This window comes from Rattus norvegicus, chromosome 2 (assembly GCF_036323735.1).
Source record: "Rattus norvegicus strain BN/NHsdMcwi chromosome 2, GRCr8, whole genome shotgun sequence".
NCBI classification, from domain to species: domain Eukaryota; kingdom Metazoa; phylum Chordata; class Mammalia; order Rodentia; family Muridae; genus Rattus; species Rattus norvegicus.
In genome coordinates, this window is record NC_086020.1 from 68,808,112 (window position 1) to 68,824,709 (window position 16,598).

A 16,598-nucleotide genomic window follows, 5' to 3' on the forward strand; every position below is an offset into this window, starting at 1 on the left:
TGCACTGTTAAATTACTAGTGTAAGATCTGTCCAAATTCTCGATGAAGGAACTTAGTGCTATGAATTTTCCTCTTAGTACCTCATTCACTATCTCCCATAAGTTTGGGTATGTTGTGCTTTCATTTTTCTTAAATTCTAAAAAAAGAAATTATTTTCTTTCTTTATTTCTTCCCTGACCAAGTTATCATCGAGTAGAGAGTCATGTGGTTTCTTTGAGTATGTGGGCTTCCTGTTGTTTTTTGCATTGAAATCTAGTCTTAGTTTCTTGATCTGATAGAATGCTCCCTCATCTGAACACTTCATGGAACCTTCTCAAAAATTGACCATAGGACATAAAACAGCCCTCAACACACACCAGGTAAATGAACTAATCACATGCATTCTATCAAATTATAAATATCATGAACACATTAATAAGCTTAATTTCCTGCTAATATTTACTATATGTTTTCATTTTTAATTGTATATACTTAATGTCTAAACTGGGCCAAATATTCATAAAACTGTTGTGAATAATATAGTGATATCAAACAAATTATAATAAAAGAATGTTAGATTAGATCAGGTCTAGAAGTTACTCTTGCCATGATACTTGTGTCTTAGAGCAGTATAAACCAACAGATAACAGAAGTATGTAATATATTATTAAAGATCATTTTGATGAAGAAATGTGTGTAGAAAAAAGATACAAGGTGGAGAGTGTATTCAATTTGATTTAAGAGAGAAAGTTTATCTCCTGATTAAGTTATAAAGATGCCCAACTTTGTAAGTTGTGGGAAAATATCTATAGCATATACATTAATAAAAGATGTGAAGAAGCACTTCAAAAACTATGAAATTTGAAGCCAATTTAATGTAAACAGAACCTATGCACTGGAAGGAAACATTATTGCACTAATAAAAAGGTGTAAAATACTTATTGCCATTAAGTAATGAACACAATATATATGGTGAAATATTCAACCTGAGTTTATTCTAGAAGTTGTAGTCTTTCTTACTCAGCAGGAATTAAAGTACTATAATACTGATGCCCATGCCCTTTCTTCTCACTTTGAAGTTTAACATGCTTGTTAACATAATTACTGCTTGTGATCCCAGAAGGCGTTCCTTATTAAATGGTATTAAAATATTCATTGTATTTATTTTCCAATTTACGAGACAAACTATTATTTGAAATCTGTTTATGTACAGTAAGTAGTCAAGTGAAAATTAACAAACACGAGGCATATTTCATAGTAAGAAAACTCACGAATTCATTTCTTAAATGGTTTTTAATAAGATCTAATTAAATCTTTTACTAATAATATGAAAAATCATTGAGCACATACAAGAACTTCAATTTCTATGAATCTATCATCTATTGTCTCCACTAATGATCATTCTCAAACTCTGAAGTCTCCTGTTTTTAAATGTATCATATTTTTTAAGAAACATGTAAATAATGTAGATACTAAAACACTTTTTTGAACAGAGTAATATTTCAATATCATATAAATATATAATTCTCATAAAAAAGCATCTTATTATAACTACACACTTAATTCTAGAACCACCAAAAGATTAATCTGTAGAAATCAGCATATTTGTATATGTATGTCATATAAATTTGCATATATGGTTTATATATGATGAACGCCAAACACCTTGAATTTAGAAATTTCTCAGAGTTAAAGAGACTTTATTGGAAACTTTTTAAGAGTTAGAAATGGAGAGTTGCATTGTAGAATATATATAAAACTAAAATTATTCTATATTTAATATTATAAGTCAAGTTGCATTTTTATAATAAAATTATTGAGAAGGTTTGTCTGACCCCATGATAGGATTTAAATCTGTAGTTTAGGAGACTAAGTCTAAGAACTGAGCAAGTGTAGGCAAAAATAAATAAATAAATACATAAATAAATAAATAAATAAATTAAAAAAATAAAAAAGGCTGGGGATTCCTCAGCAACAGTTTCCAGTCACCATGTCCTGGTAATGGTTATGGAATGGTTGAACATAGACTAAGACAAAACCAAGTTACCCCAGAATTTTTCTAGTATGCTTCAAATCATCCCTGTAATCCCACTTTGTTCTCTTTCCCTCTCTCTCTCTCTCTCTCTCTCTCTCTCTCTCTCTCTCTCTCTCTCTCTCTTCTGTTTATCTCTGGTTAATGGGAGGCCCCAGCTTGTGGGACTTGTGCAAAATAAAGCACTCGTGCATTTGCATACTATTTAAGTCCTAGCTATTATTCTTCAGTGAATCATGGACCTTTATGTTAATATGCTTAACACATCAAGTGATTAAACAATGAATGAGCTCGTTGTTGAATGATCTGTGATAGGAATTCTATGTTCCTAAGACTACCATAACAATTCCATCTGAAGGCTTTGTCTTGACTTGTACCTTTTCATTCTCTCTTTGGTTCATGAAAAAATAAGTATACATACGTTTCATTTAATTTGTTCTACACTACCCTTTTAAATTTTACATGAACTTACAACAAACTTCTCTAGTTATACATACAAATGTCATAAAGTATTTAAATAAAGTTTGGTATTATAAGATATTGTGCTTACTTTTCACTTTCTATAATAAGTTGCATTAGAAATAAAACATAGTGTTAGTTCACACACTTATGTCCACTTGATTTTTCATACAGAAGACAGAGATCCACTGGGTTATGGCATCCTCAACAAATTGTAAGGGTAAAAATAGATGGTTTCAAGAAGAAGAAAATATTATTTCTTCCTTATCCCACTGCATAAAACTCAACTCCACGTGAAACAATGTCCTCAATATCATATGGTTAGATACACTGAATCTGATAGAAAAGAACATGGGGACACAGTTTTGACCTCACCAGCATTAGAAAGGACTTTCTGAACCAAATACTGATAACACAGCCACTAAGGATATTTAAAAACGAGACCTTGTGAAACTAAAACATTTCTGTATGGTTAAAGGACATTGTCATTATGACAGATAGGCAGGTTACAGAATTGGAAAATATTTTAATAACTGCACATGTGGTAGTTAAAGAATACAATAAAACTAGACATCAAAAATAAATGTTTAGGGCGCCCGAACCCCGCTGATCCTGGCCCACAGCTCCCTGCTCCCAAACACTGTGGTAGAGAGAGCTGAATGCCCAGAAGTGTGGGCAATCCAGAGACTACAGAGCAGGAGACTGCCACTTCTGCCTACCTTTGTCAACATCCCTGGCCCAAGAGGAAACTGTATAGTGCATCTGGGCACATGAAGACAGGGGCAGTCAAGTTGCAGGAGCCCTGTGGTCCACAATGTGCCCTGATCTGAATAGACGAGATCAAACAGCTCCCTACATCCAAATCCCATGGGAGGGAGAGCCGGACCTTCAGAGGGGCAGACACGCCTGAGAAAGCAGAGGATACTACCCTCTGCCCACATTTCTGACTCTAGAGGAAAACATCTAGCACCATCTGGGCCCCTGCACACAGGGACCCAGGAGGAGGGGCAGGCCCTTCTGGGTCCTGCTCACAGGGACAGCTGAAAGCCAGTGGACAAGAATGACTACACACCTGAGAGCAGAACACTCTGTTCCCATAAAGGTCTAAAAGTAAACAAGAAAACAGGTCTACAGAACTCCTGACACACAAGCCTATAGGACGGTCAAGCCACTGTCAGAAATAGCAAAACAACGTAACACCAGAGACAACCTGATGGTAAGAGGCAAGCGCAGGGACCCAAGCAACAAAAACCAATTTACATGGCATCATCAGAGCCCAATCCCTCCACCAAAGCAAACACTGAATATCCAAACACACCAGAAAAGCAAGATCTAGATTCAAAATCAGATTTTATCATGATGCTGGAGGACTTTAAGAAGGTCATAAATAACTCTCTTAAGGAAATACAGGGCAACACAAGTAAAAAACAAGAAGCCCTTATAGAGGAAACACAAAAACCCCTTAAAGAACTACTGGAAAAAAAAAAACAACAAAACAGGAGAAGGAACTGAACAAAACCATCCAAGCATTAAAAATAGAAATAGAAACAATAAAGAAAACACAAAGGGAGACAATCCTGGAGATAGAAAATATAGGGAAGGAATCGGGAGTAACAGATGCGAGCATCACAAACAGAATACACGAGATAGAAGAAAGAATCTCAGGAGCAGAAGATTCCATAGAAATTATCGACACAGCTGTCAAAGATAATGTAAAACAGAAAAAGGTACTAATGCAAAACATACAGAAGATTCAGGACACAATGAGAAGATCAAACCTAAGGATAATAGGTATAGAAGAGATTGAAGATTCCCAATTCAAAGGAACAGTAAATACCTTCAACAAAACAATAGAAGAAAACTTCCTTAACTGAAAGAAAGTGATGCCCATAAACTTACACGAAGCCTACAGAATTCCAAATAGATTAGACCAGAAAAGAAACTCCTCCAGTCACATAATAGTCAAAACACCAAATGTACAAAACAAAGAAAGAATATTAAAAGTAGTAGGGGAAAAAGGTCAAGTTCATACAAAGGCAGACCTATCAGAATTACACCAGACTTCTCACCAGAGACTATGAAAGCCAGAAGATCCTGGAAAGATGTCATATAGATCCTAAGAGAACACAAATGCCAACCCAGGTTACTGTATCCAGCAAAACACTCAATTAACATAGATGGAGAAACCAAAATATTCCATGACAAAATCAAATTTATCAATATATTTCTACAAATCCAGCCCTAAGAAGAATAATAAATAGTAAAGTCCAACACAAAGAGAAAAGCTACACCCTAGAAAAAGCAATAAACTAATCATTTTGCAACAAAACAAAGAGAAGACAAGCAAACAAACATAATCTAACCTCAAAATATGAAAATAACAAGAAGCAATAATTACTATTTCTTAATATCTTTCATCATCAATGGAATCAATTCCCCCAATAAAAAGATACAAGATTAACAAACTGGATACACAATGAGGACCCAACATTTTGCTGCCTACAGGAAACATACCTCAGAGACAAAGACAGATACTACCGCAGAGTAAAAGGGTGGAAAAGAACTTTCCAAGCAAATGGTCTGAAGAAGCAAGCTGGAGTACCCATTCTAATACCAATGAAAATCGATTTTCAACCAAAAGTCATGAAAAAAGATAAGGAAGAACACTTACTACTCATCAAAGGAAACATCCACTGAGATGAGAGCTCAATCCTAAATATCTATGCTCCAAATACAAGGGCACATACAAACATAAAAGAAATCTTACTAAAGCCAAAAACACACATTGCACCTCCCATAATAATTGTAGAAGATTTCAACACCCCACTCTCATCAATGTACAGATCATGGAAACAGAAATTAAACAGAGAAATAGACAAATTAATAGAAGTTATGAACCAAACACACTTAACAGATATTTATAGAACATTCTATCCTAAAACAAAAGAATATACCTTATTCTCACCAACTCATGTTACTTTCTCCAAAATTGACCATATAATCGGTCAGAAAACAGGCCTCAACAGATACAGAAAGATAGAAATAATCCCATGCGTCCTATCAGAACACCACATGACACAGATGGTCTTCAATAATAATAAGGAAAGAATGCCCACATACACATGGAAGTTGATTAAAGCTCTACTCAATGATAACATGGTTAAGAAAGAAATAAAGAAAGTAAAGATTTCTTAGAAATTAATGAAAATGAAGGTACAATGTACCCAAACTTATGGACACAACGAAAACTGTTCTAAGAGGAAAACTCAGCTCTGAGTGCCCACAGAAAGAAACAGGAGAGAGCATATATCAGCAGCTTGACAGCACAACTAAAACTCTAGAACAAAAAGACGCAAATATACCCAGCAGAAGTAGGGACAGGAAATAATCAAATCCAGATCTGAAGTCAACAAAGTAGAAACAAAAAGAACTATACAAAGAATCAACAGAACCAAAAGCTGGTTCTTTGAGAAAATCAACAAGACAGATAAACCCTTAGTCAGACTGACCGGAGGACACAGAGAGTGTGCCCAAGTTAACAAAATGAGAAATGAAAAGGGAGACACAACAACAGAAACAGTGGAAATTCAAAAAAATCATCAGATCCTACTACAAAAGCCTATATTCAACAAACCTTAAAAATCTGGAGGAAATGGACAATTTCCTAGACAGATACCAGGTACTAAAGTTAAATAAGGAACAGATAAACCAATTAAAAAAACCCATAACACTAAAGAAATATAAGCAGTCATTAAAAGTCTCCCAACCAAAAGAGCCCAGGTCTAGATGGGTTCAGTATAGAATTCCATCAGACCTCCATAGAAGACCTCACACCAATACTATCCAAAGTATTCCACAAAATTGAAACTGAGGGAGTGCTACCGAATTCTTTCTATCAAGCCACTATTACTCTTATACCTAAACCACACAAAGATCCAATAAAGAAGGAGAACTTCTTACCAATTTCCGTTATGAATATAACGTAAAAATACTCAATAAAATTCTTGCAAACTGAATTCAAGAACACATCAAACAATCATCAATCATGATCAAGTAGGCTTCATCCCAGGTATGCAGGCATGGTTGAATATACAGAAAACCATCGAAGTAATCACCTACATAAACAAACTGAAAGATAAAACCCACATGACCATTTCATTAGATGCTGAGAAAGCATTTATCAAAATTCAACACCCGTTCATGATAAAAGTCCTGGAAAGAATAGGAATTCAAGACGCACCTAAACATATTAAGAGTCATATACAGCAAACCATTAGCTAACATAAAGCTAAATGGAGAGAAACTTGAAGCAATCCCACTAAAATCAGGGACTAGACAAGGCTGCCCAATCTCTCCCTACTTATTCAATATAGTTCTCAAAGTCCTAGCCAGAGCAATTAGTCAACAAAAGGATATCCAAGGGATACAGATTGGAAAGGAAGAAGTAAAACTATCACCATTTGCAGATGATATGATAGTATATTTAAGTGAGTCCAAAATTTCCACCAGAGAACTAGTAAACCTGATAAATACCTTCAGCAAAGTGGCTGGGTATAAATTAACTCAAATAAATAAGTAGCCTTCCTCTACACAAAAGAGAAACAAGCTGAGAGAGAAATTAGGGAAACAAAATCCTTGATAATAGTCCCAAATAATACAAAATACCTCTGTGTGACTTTAACCAAGCAAGTGAAAGATCTGTATGATAAGAAGTCCATGCCTCTGAAGAAAGAAATTGAAGATCTCAGAAGATGGAAAGAACTCCCATGCTCATGAATTGGCAGGATAAATATGGTAAAAATGTCCATTATACCAAAAGCAGTCTATAGATTCAATGCAATCCCCATCAAAATTCCAATCCATTCCTTCATAAAGTTAGACAGAAAAATTTGCAAGTTTTCTGGAATAACAAAAAATACAGGATAGCTAAAGCTATCCTCAACAATAAAAGGACTTCTGGGTAAATCACTATCCCTGAACTCAAGCAGAACTACAGATCAATAGTGATAAATAAAATGTATGGTATTTGTACAGAGACAGGCCGATAGACCAGTGGAATAGAATTGAAGACCCAGAAATGAACCCACAAACCTATGGTCACTTGATTTTTGACAAAGCAGCCAAAACCATCCAATGCAAAAAAGATAGCATTTTCAACAAATGGTGCTGATTCAACTGGAGGTCAGCATGTGGAAAAGGGTAGATTGATCCATTCTTATCACCTTGTACAAAGCTTAAGTGCAAGTGGTTCAAGGAACTCCACATTAAACCAGATACACCGAAACTAAAAGAAGAAAAAGTGGGGAAGAATCTCAAACACATGGGAACTGGAGAAAATTTCCTGAACAAAATACTAATGGCTTATGCTCTAAGATCAAGAATTGACAAATGGGATCTCACAAAACTACAAAGCTTCTGTAAGGTAAAGGACAATGTTGTTAGGACAAAACTGCAACCAACAGAATGGGAAAAGATCTTTACCAGTCCTACAACTGATAGAGGGCTTATATCCTAAATATACAAAGACCTCATGAAGTTAGACTGCAGGGAGACAAATAACCCTATTAAAAATTGGGTTTCTCCCAGTGAACTAGACTATGCGGGGAGGGTGGCAATGGGGGGAGGTTTGGGAGGGGAACACCCATAATGAAGGGGAGGGGGGAGGGTGATGTTTGTCCGGAAACCGGGAAAGGGAATAACACTTGAAATGTATATAAGAAATACTCAAGTTAATAAAAAAAAAAAAAGAAAAAAAATTGGGTTTCTGATCTAAACAAAGAATTCACAGCTGAGGAATATCAAATGGCTGAGAAGCACCTAAAGAAATGTTCAACATCTTTTGTTATAAGGGAAATGGCTAACAACCTGAGTTTCCACCTCACTCCCGTCAGAATGGCTAAGAGCAAAAACGAAGGTGCCAGAAGATGCTGGCGAGGATGTGGAAAAAGAGGAACACTCCTACATTGTCGGTGGGATTTCAGACTGGTACAACCATTCTGGAAATCATTCTGGAGTTTCCTCAGAAAACTGTACATTGCATTACCTGAGTACCTAGCTATATCTCTCTTTGGCATATACCCAAAACATGATCCAATGTATAACAAAGACACATGCTCCACGATGTTCATAGCAGCATTATTTATAATAGAGAAGCTGGAAAAAACCCAGATGCCCTTCAGCAGAGGAATGGATACAGAAAATGTAGTACATCTATACAATGGAATACTACTCAACTATCAAAAACAATGACTTTCTGAAATTCAAGTCAAATGGATGGAACTGTAAAAGGTCATCCTGAGTGAGTTAACCCAATCACAGAGACACACACTTGGTATGCACACATTGATCGGTGGATATTGGCCCAAATGCTCAAAATACCCTAAGTGCACAAAACACATTAAACTAAGAAGGATGACCAAAATGCGAATGCTTCACTACTTCTTTAGAGACAAGAATACCCTTGGGAGGGGTTAGGGAGGCAAAGTTTAGAACAGAGACTGAAGGAACGTCCATTGAGAGCCTGCCCCACATGTGGCCCATACATATACAGCAACCAAACTAGATAAGATGGATGAAGCAGAGAAGTGCAGGCTGACAGGAACCGAATGTAGATCTGTCCTGAGAGACACAACCAGAATACAGCAAATACATAGACAAATGCCGGCTGCAAACCACTGAACTGAGAACGGGACCCCCATTGAAGGAATCAGAGACTGAAAGAACTGAAAGGGCTTGAGACCACATATGAACAACAATGCCAAGCAACCAGAGCTTCCAGGGACTAAGCCACTACCCAAAGACTATACATGGACTGACCCTGGGCTCCAACTGCATAGGTAGCAATGAAGAGCCTCTTAAGGGCACCAGTGGAAGGGGAAGCCCTTGGTCCTGCCAAGCCTGGACCCCCATTGAACGGGATTCTTGGGGGTAGGGCGGTAATGGTGCAAGGATTGGTAGGGGAACACCCATAGAGAAGGGAAGGGGATGGTGTTAGGGGGATGTTGGCCTGGAAACCTGAAAAGGGAATAACATTTGAAATGTAAATAAGAAGTACCCAATTTAAGAAAGATGGAAAAAATAAATGTTTAATAATTGTGTAAAGATCTGCACAACTCCTAGAAGAGGAAACTCTATACCTATGTAGCATTTATAGAAATGTTCTATGTCTGTAGTCATCAGGGAAATGCAAATTAAAATTAACTTGTAATTTCTTATTGCACCAGTCAGAATGGCTAAGAATAATTACATAAATAGCCTCTCATACTGGTGAGAATGTGGGGTCAGGAGAACATTCATCCATTTCTCGTGCAAGTACAAACTTTTACAGGTACTACGGAAATCTGCATGGTGGTTTCTCAGGAAGATAGGAGTACATAGATCTTAATATCTAGCTTTATCACTCTTGGAAATTTATCTAAAAAACACTTTATCCTACCAAATAAATACTTGTTCAACATTTTGTACTTAATTATACTTAGAAGTACCAGAAATTTAAAAGGACCTAAATATCTACCAAGGAATGAATAGAGAAATAGAATAGAGTACATTTGCACAAAAAAGTTTTACTAGCTTGTCAAAAGGAGAAAGAATAAAAAGAAAAAAAAAGAAAGAAAACCAAGAGATAAAACAAATTACAATATTCCAGGTAAATGGATGGAACTAGAAAAAGGAAAGAAAGAAAACAAAACAAAAACATCAGAGTGACTGAGGTAACCCAGATCCCAAAAGACAAATATTAAATGTATTTACTATATTCAGGTGTTATATGTTATGTCATTCACTATAAAACCTATATTCAGTAAAACAACTATGTGATTTATTGATTTAGAAACTATAGTGGAAGGGACAGATCTCCTGAGGTGTGGAGAATAGACAGTTCTAGATTTGTGACAATGGGGGAATGAAGCAAGAGAATCAAATAAGTAAAGCATGAGGCATGGAAGGGAACACAGGGAAGAATAGCCAAAGTCAACAATCTTTTGTGCAGTTGCAAGAAAATGGACATTTCTCATTACCAAATTAAGCTTCTGAAATGGAGAATAGGTTATTTCTAATCTACTCATTGACTAAAGGAGTTCTCAGAACTCCCAAAAAACAAAGCAATTGCCAAATTTATTGTCTTCTCTTTACAAAATGAATTCACGACTTTATTGCTGAAATCTAAACCTACATAACTTATTGCACAAGAAAACGTCAGCTGGTGCCTACATAGAGACTTTACCTCTACTAACTAGTGTTCATGATACTGGAAAGTATTCTGCAGGCTACCAAAGAGGAAGAGTAAACACCAAGGCAGCTTCCAAATTTTTGGTCTACACTGGTGACCTGTCTATAAGACATGCCTGGAAATATTATCACAAAGCAGGTGGAGTAAACAACAGATATCTGAATTGACATATAGCCCACTCCATGAAACGGAAACCTTATCTGATGCTATTGGGTTGCCAAAACCAAACACTATATAGACCAAGCCTAGGGGAAAACCAAATACCATTGTTCTACTAAAGGATCTTAACAATAAATTGACTCTTAAGGACATTTTGCTATACTTAAACTTCAGTGCTAATCTAGGCTATCATCAGACAAGTTTCCAACAGCATGGGGGAGCAAATACAGAGTCCTACAACTAGATAATGTTCAGAAATTTGAAACACTCTGCCCTGAATTTGATTTCTCCATCAGGGTTCTAGGAGGTATGACTTAAATCTTATGAAACCAGATGAGAAAGGGGACACCAAGGAAACAAATCCATGTAAAAAGAGCAAGAAAAAGACACTGGTAAACTCATTTGTTGATTGTGACTTTGGCAATATTGGAAGGGCCTGCATAGGTTCAGCATGAGATATGGTCTTACAAATAAAAGAAGAAATGGACACATGCCCCTATCTACCACCTAGAAGACATTTCTAATAGATAATATTTGCAAATGAAAAGTGTCTTCTTCAACTGATTCTCACTGATAAGGCACCCCCCCCCTTGATTTTCCTGTTCCCAGAAGTAGATGGTCAACAACAACAAACAAACAAACAAAAACATCAAAAAACCAAAATAAAACAAAAAAGCAATTCAATGACTTTTTTGGCAAGTTTTTGTGCTAACATATTAAGTCAGAATATTTTTCTTAACTTAATGATGATCATTTATTGAGGGCAATGTTAAATTTTGGAATGGCAAGAGGAGATGATGTCCTTATTTTAAAGATATTAAGGGAAATATAACTCCAGACATTGAGCAATTGGGCAAGGTTATTATCCCCATGCAATAAAATTGGAGTAAGAAATATAAGAGACTATAAGTAATTAATGGAGAAATGCCAACACTAATAATTTCTGTTTCTTTTATTTTCAACTTACAGGTCCTTTGCATATATATTATGACCTCCAGTTTTGTATTTAATGAAATTCCTCTGTGTGCAAACATGTGTTTATTCTTTAGCTCTTTGTCTTCAGTTTGCTTTGTCTTTCTTATATTTTTTTCTTTTATCTTCTTTTATCTTATTTTATTATTATCCTCCAGATGCATGCTTCTTTTCTAATAAGATAGAGTGAAGGTTTTGATGGAGATGGGGGTATATTATTTAGTGCTTTATTGCTTTGAAGAAATACTCAAGTTAATAAAAAAAAAATTCCACTCACTCCTCGTGTTTTGTCTTCCAATTGTAAATCGGCATATGAGTTCTCAATGACTGCTCTGTTACTGTCCCTGTCTGTTTGCCTTTATGCCAACATGCTCTGAGCCATGATAGTGTGAGTTCTTTGGAACTGAAAGTGCCAAATATACTCTTTCTTCTCTGAGTTGCCTTCGTCTCTTATTTTATCGCTAAGAGAAAAAAAAAAACAGCTAAGGCAAACTTAAAGACAGATTGCTTTTCTTCTCTCTCTTCTTCATATTTCATTAATGTGTCAAGAAATGAGGAATTCTATTCATTCATTTGAATGCAGTGGAGCCACTCTCCAACATGCCTTCCTTGTAATAGAATGCGTGTGGCCAGAGAAAAGAATACCATAAAACCTTTCTCCATTTAGTTACCTCTTTCCAGAAATTTAATCATAGCCAAGATAAAAATAACAGCATAGTAATCATAACATAAAGAATCACAGGTATACTAGTTGCTGAAAATTGATCTTGAAAGAGACTTTTGGTACCAGATTTTCAGTGATCATGATACATCAGCTCCCTCTGATGTATAATATGCAACGTGTATAGATATAATACAGAAATAAAATAAAACCAAAGGAGAACAGAGAAGACAAAGGCATCTGTGGCCAAATAAGTTCTTTGTTCCAATCAAAGAAGGTATTTTTTAAAAGATGAATAATTAATTTGATTTTGATTTAATGTATTAATGTTTAAAACAAGGTCTCATTCTGCAGTACTGGCTGGCCTGAAACATGCTATGTAATACAGGAAGGGGAAGCCCTTGGTCCTGCCAAGACTGAACCCCCAGTGAAAGTGAATGTTGTGGGGAGGGCGGTAATGGGGGGGAGGATGGGGAGGGGGAACACTCATCGAGAAGGGGAGGGGGAGGGGTTAGAGGGATGTTGGCCCCGAAACTGGGAAAGGAAATAACAATCGAAATGTAAATAAGAAATACCCAAGTAAATAAAGATGAAAAATAATAAATTCCCTTCCTCTGACACTTCAGTACTCTTTAAAATGCATGTGACACCATACCTAACTTTACAGTATTCATGGTTCGAAAACTCGCTATGCCCAATTAATTTTGCCCATATGTAAATGGGTGAGGTGCCATTCTAGAAAGCCTGGTAAACCAAGATTCCAGACCTTTAAATAAGAATATTTCCTCTCACTCTTGGCTGCTCTCAGTTGTTACTAGATCTAAAGCAAGATGGAGAGCAGAGAGCTTCTCCAGAAGATAAGTGAGAATTTTATCTGAGAAATTATGTACATTGTGTAGGCAAAGAATTAGAGCTTGAGTAAATATGTGTTTTTAATAGACATATTTTGTCAGAATACAGAATTTTATATTAATCATTTATATCAACTGAAACTTGCATTCTTGTTACCTTCTCCTTAATGTTCCCTGAGATAAAAAAGGAGAGTGGGATTTTAAAGGTGTTCCACGTAGGCATAAAATGTTACTTCCTACTGTTCCGCACTTGATCAATTATTCATATTTTCATTGGCTGCTGCACAATACATGAAGAAACTTCTCTGGTCAGAGTTGAGATTAAACCAGGAGTACTGATATGCTTGAATATTTAGAAGAAGTTGGAAAAAAGAGTCTTGTAACAAAGAAAAATGAAAGGGTACACACAAAATTACCCAAAAATAATAAAATTTAAAAAATCACTAGTACATAAAATAAAATGATGAACAAAGTGACCAATATGATGAACATTTTGATTTGTATAATTATTACTTGCCAGATAAAATCCAAGAATAAGTACTTGATCTGTTTAGGATATATATATCATACCTCAATAGGAAAATAACAGGGGTTAAATTAAAAATAATATGTCACTATATGTTCAGGAATTTACAAAGTAAAGAACTATGTATTATGGTAAAGAGACACATATTTTGTAAGTATTAAAAATGTTTCTTGATTTCTAGATTATTTCCTGTGAGCTATGATTGATTCAGAGAATTAAGAAATGACATAAATTTACTATACTATAAATATTTTTCTCTTTTAAATCATAAAAATATGAGTAGTAGGATCCTATCACCATTTCACTGACACAAACCTGATATTTAAGGGAGTAAACATTAATTATATGTTTGTATTTCTTATAAAATAGCTTTAATATGTAGGACAGTTCAGATAACATTTCGTCCACTCTTTATAGTCATAAAATATACGAATTTAATTCTAATGATTTTTTCCTTCCATTTTTTTGAATTGGGTATTTCTAATTTACATTTAACCTATTATTCCCTTTCCCTGTTTCCTGTCCATCAGCCCCCTAACCGCTCCCCCTCCCCTTCCAAAAAGGTGTTCTCTTCCACATCCACCCACATTACCACCTCCCCAACAATCCCCTACACTGAGCGTCCAGCTGTGGCAGGACCAAGGGCTTCCCCTTCCACTGGTACCCCAAAAAGGCTATTCACTGCTACCTATGCAGTTGGAGCCCAGGGTCAATCCATGTATAGTCTTTGGGTAGTGGTTTAGTTCCTAGAAGCTCTGGTTGGTTGGCATTGTTTTTCTTATAGGGTTGAAAGCCCCTTCAGCTCTTTCAGACCTTTCTCTAATTCCTCCTAAGGAGATCCTGTTCTCAGTCCAGTGGTTTGCTGCTGGCATTCGCCTCAGTATTTGACATGTTCTGGCTGTATCTCTCAGGAGAGAACTATATCCAGTTCCTGTCAGCATGCAATTCTTAGCTTCATCCATCTTATCTAGTTTTGATGGCTGTATATGTATGGGCCACATGTAGGTAACGCTCTGAATGACCATTCCTTCAATCTCTGCTCTAAACTTTGCCTCCCTATCCCCTCCTATGGATATTTTTGTTCCCCTTTTAAAGAATGAGTGAAGCATCTGCATTTTGGTCATCCTTCTTGAACTTCATGTGCTCTGTGCATCATGGGTAATGCGAGTATTTGGGCTAATATACACTTATCAATGAATGCATACCATGGGTGTTTTTCTGTGATTGGGTTACCTCACTCAGGATGATATTTTCTAGGTCCATTCATTTGGTATGAATTTCATGAAGTCACTGTTTTTGATAGTAGAGTAATATTCCATTGTGTAGATGTACCACATTTTCTGTATCCATTCCTCTGTTGAAGGACATCTGGGTTCTTTCCAGCTTCTGGCTATTATTAATAAGGCAGCTATGAATACAGTGGAGAATGTGTCTTTGTTGTATGTTGGAGTATGTTTTGGGTATATGCCCAGGAGAGGTGTAGCAGGGTCCTCAGGTAGTGCAATGTCCAATTTTCTAAGGAATCTCTAGACTGATTTCCAGAATGGTTGTACCAGTCTGCAATCCCACCAACAATGGAGGAATGTTCCTCTTTCTCCACATCCTTGCCAGCATCTGCTGCCGCCTGAGGTTTTGATCTTAGCCATTCTGACTGGTGTGAGTTGGAATCTCATGGTTGTTTTGATTTGCATTTCCCTTATGACTAAAGATATTGAACATTTCTTTAGGTGCTTCTCAGCCATTCGATATTCCTCAGCTGTGAATACTTTGTTTAGCTCTGTACCCCATTTTTAATAGGTTTATTTGGCTCTCTGGAGTTTAACTTCATGAGTTCCTGGTACATTTTGGATATTAGCCCTCTATCAGATGTAGGATTGGTAAAGATCTCTTCCCAATCTGTTGGTTGCCATTTGTCCTAATGGCAGTGTCCTTTGCCTCACAAAAACTTTGCAGCTTTATGAGGTCCCATTTGTCAATTCTTGATTTTCATAAGCCATTGGTGTTCCCTTCAGGAAATTTTCTCCAGTGCCCATGTATTCGAGATTCTTCCTCACCTTTTCTTCCATTAGTTTGAGTGTATCTGGTTTGATATGGAGTTCCTTGATCCACTTGGACTTAACCTTTGTACAGGGCGATAAGAATGGCTCGATTTGCATTCTTCTACATGCTGACCTCCAGTTGAACCAGCACCATTTGTTGAAAATGCTATATTTTTTTCCATTGGATGATTTTGACTCCTTTGTCAAAAATCAAGTGACCATAGGTGTGTGGATTCATTTCTGGGTCTTCAATTCTATTCCACTGGTCTACCTGCCTGTCTCTGTACCAATACCATACAGTTTTTATGACTGTTGATCTGTAATACTGCTTGAGTTCAGGGATGGTGATTCACCCAGAAGTCCTTTTATTGTTGAGCATAGTTTTAGTTTTCCTGGGTTTTTAGTTATTCCAGATGAATTTGCAAATTCTTCTTTCTAACTCTATGAAGAATTTGATTGGAATTTTCACGGGGATTGCATTGAATCTGTAGATCGCTTTTGGTAAAATGTCCATTTTTCCTATATTAATCCTGCCAATCCATGAGCATGGGAGATCTTTCCATCTTATGAGATCTTCTTCAATTTCTTTCTTCAGAGAATTGTTCTTTATAAGCATATCCTTCAAATTACTATAACTTATATATACAGTGATATATAGAAATTTTAGAAGCCATATTTTTGAAACTGCTGTAT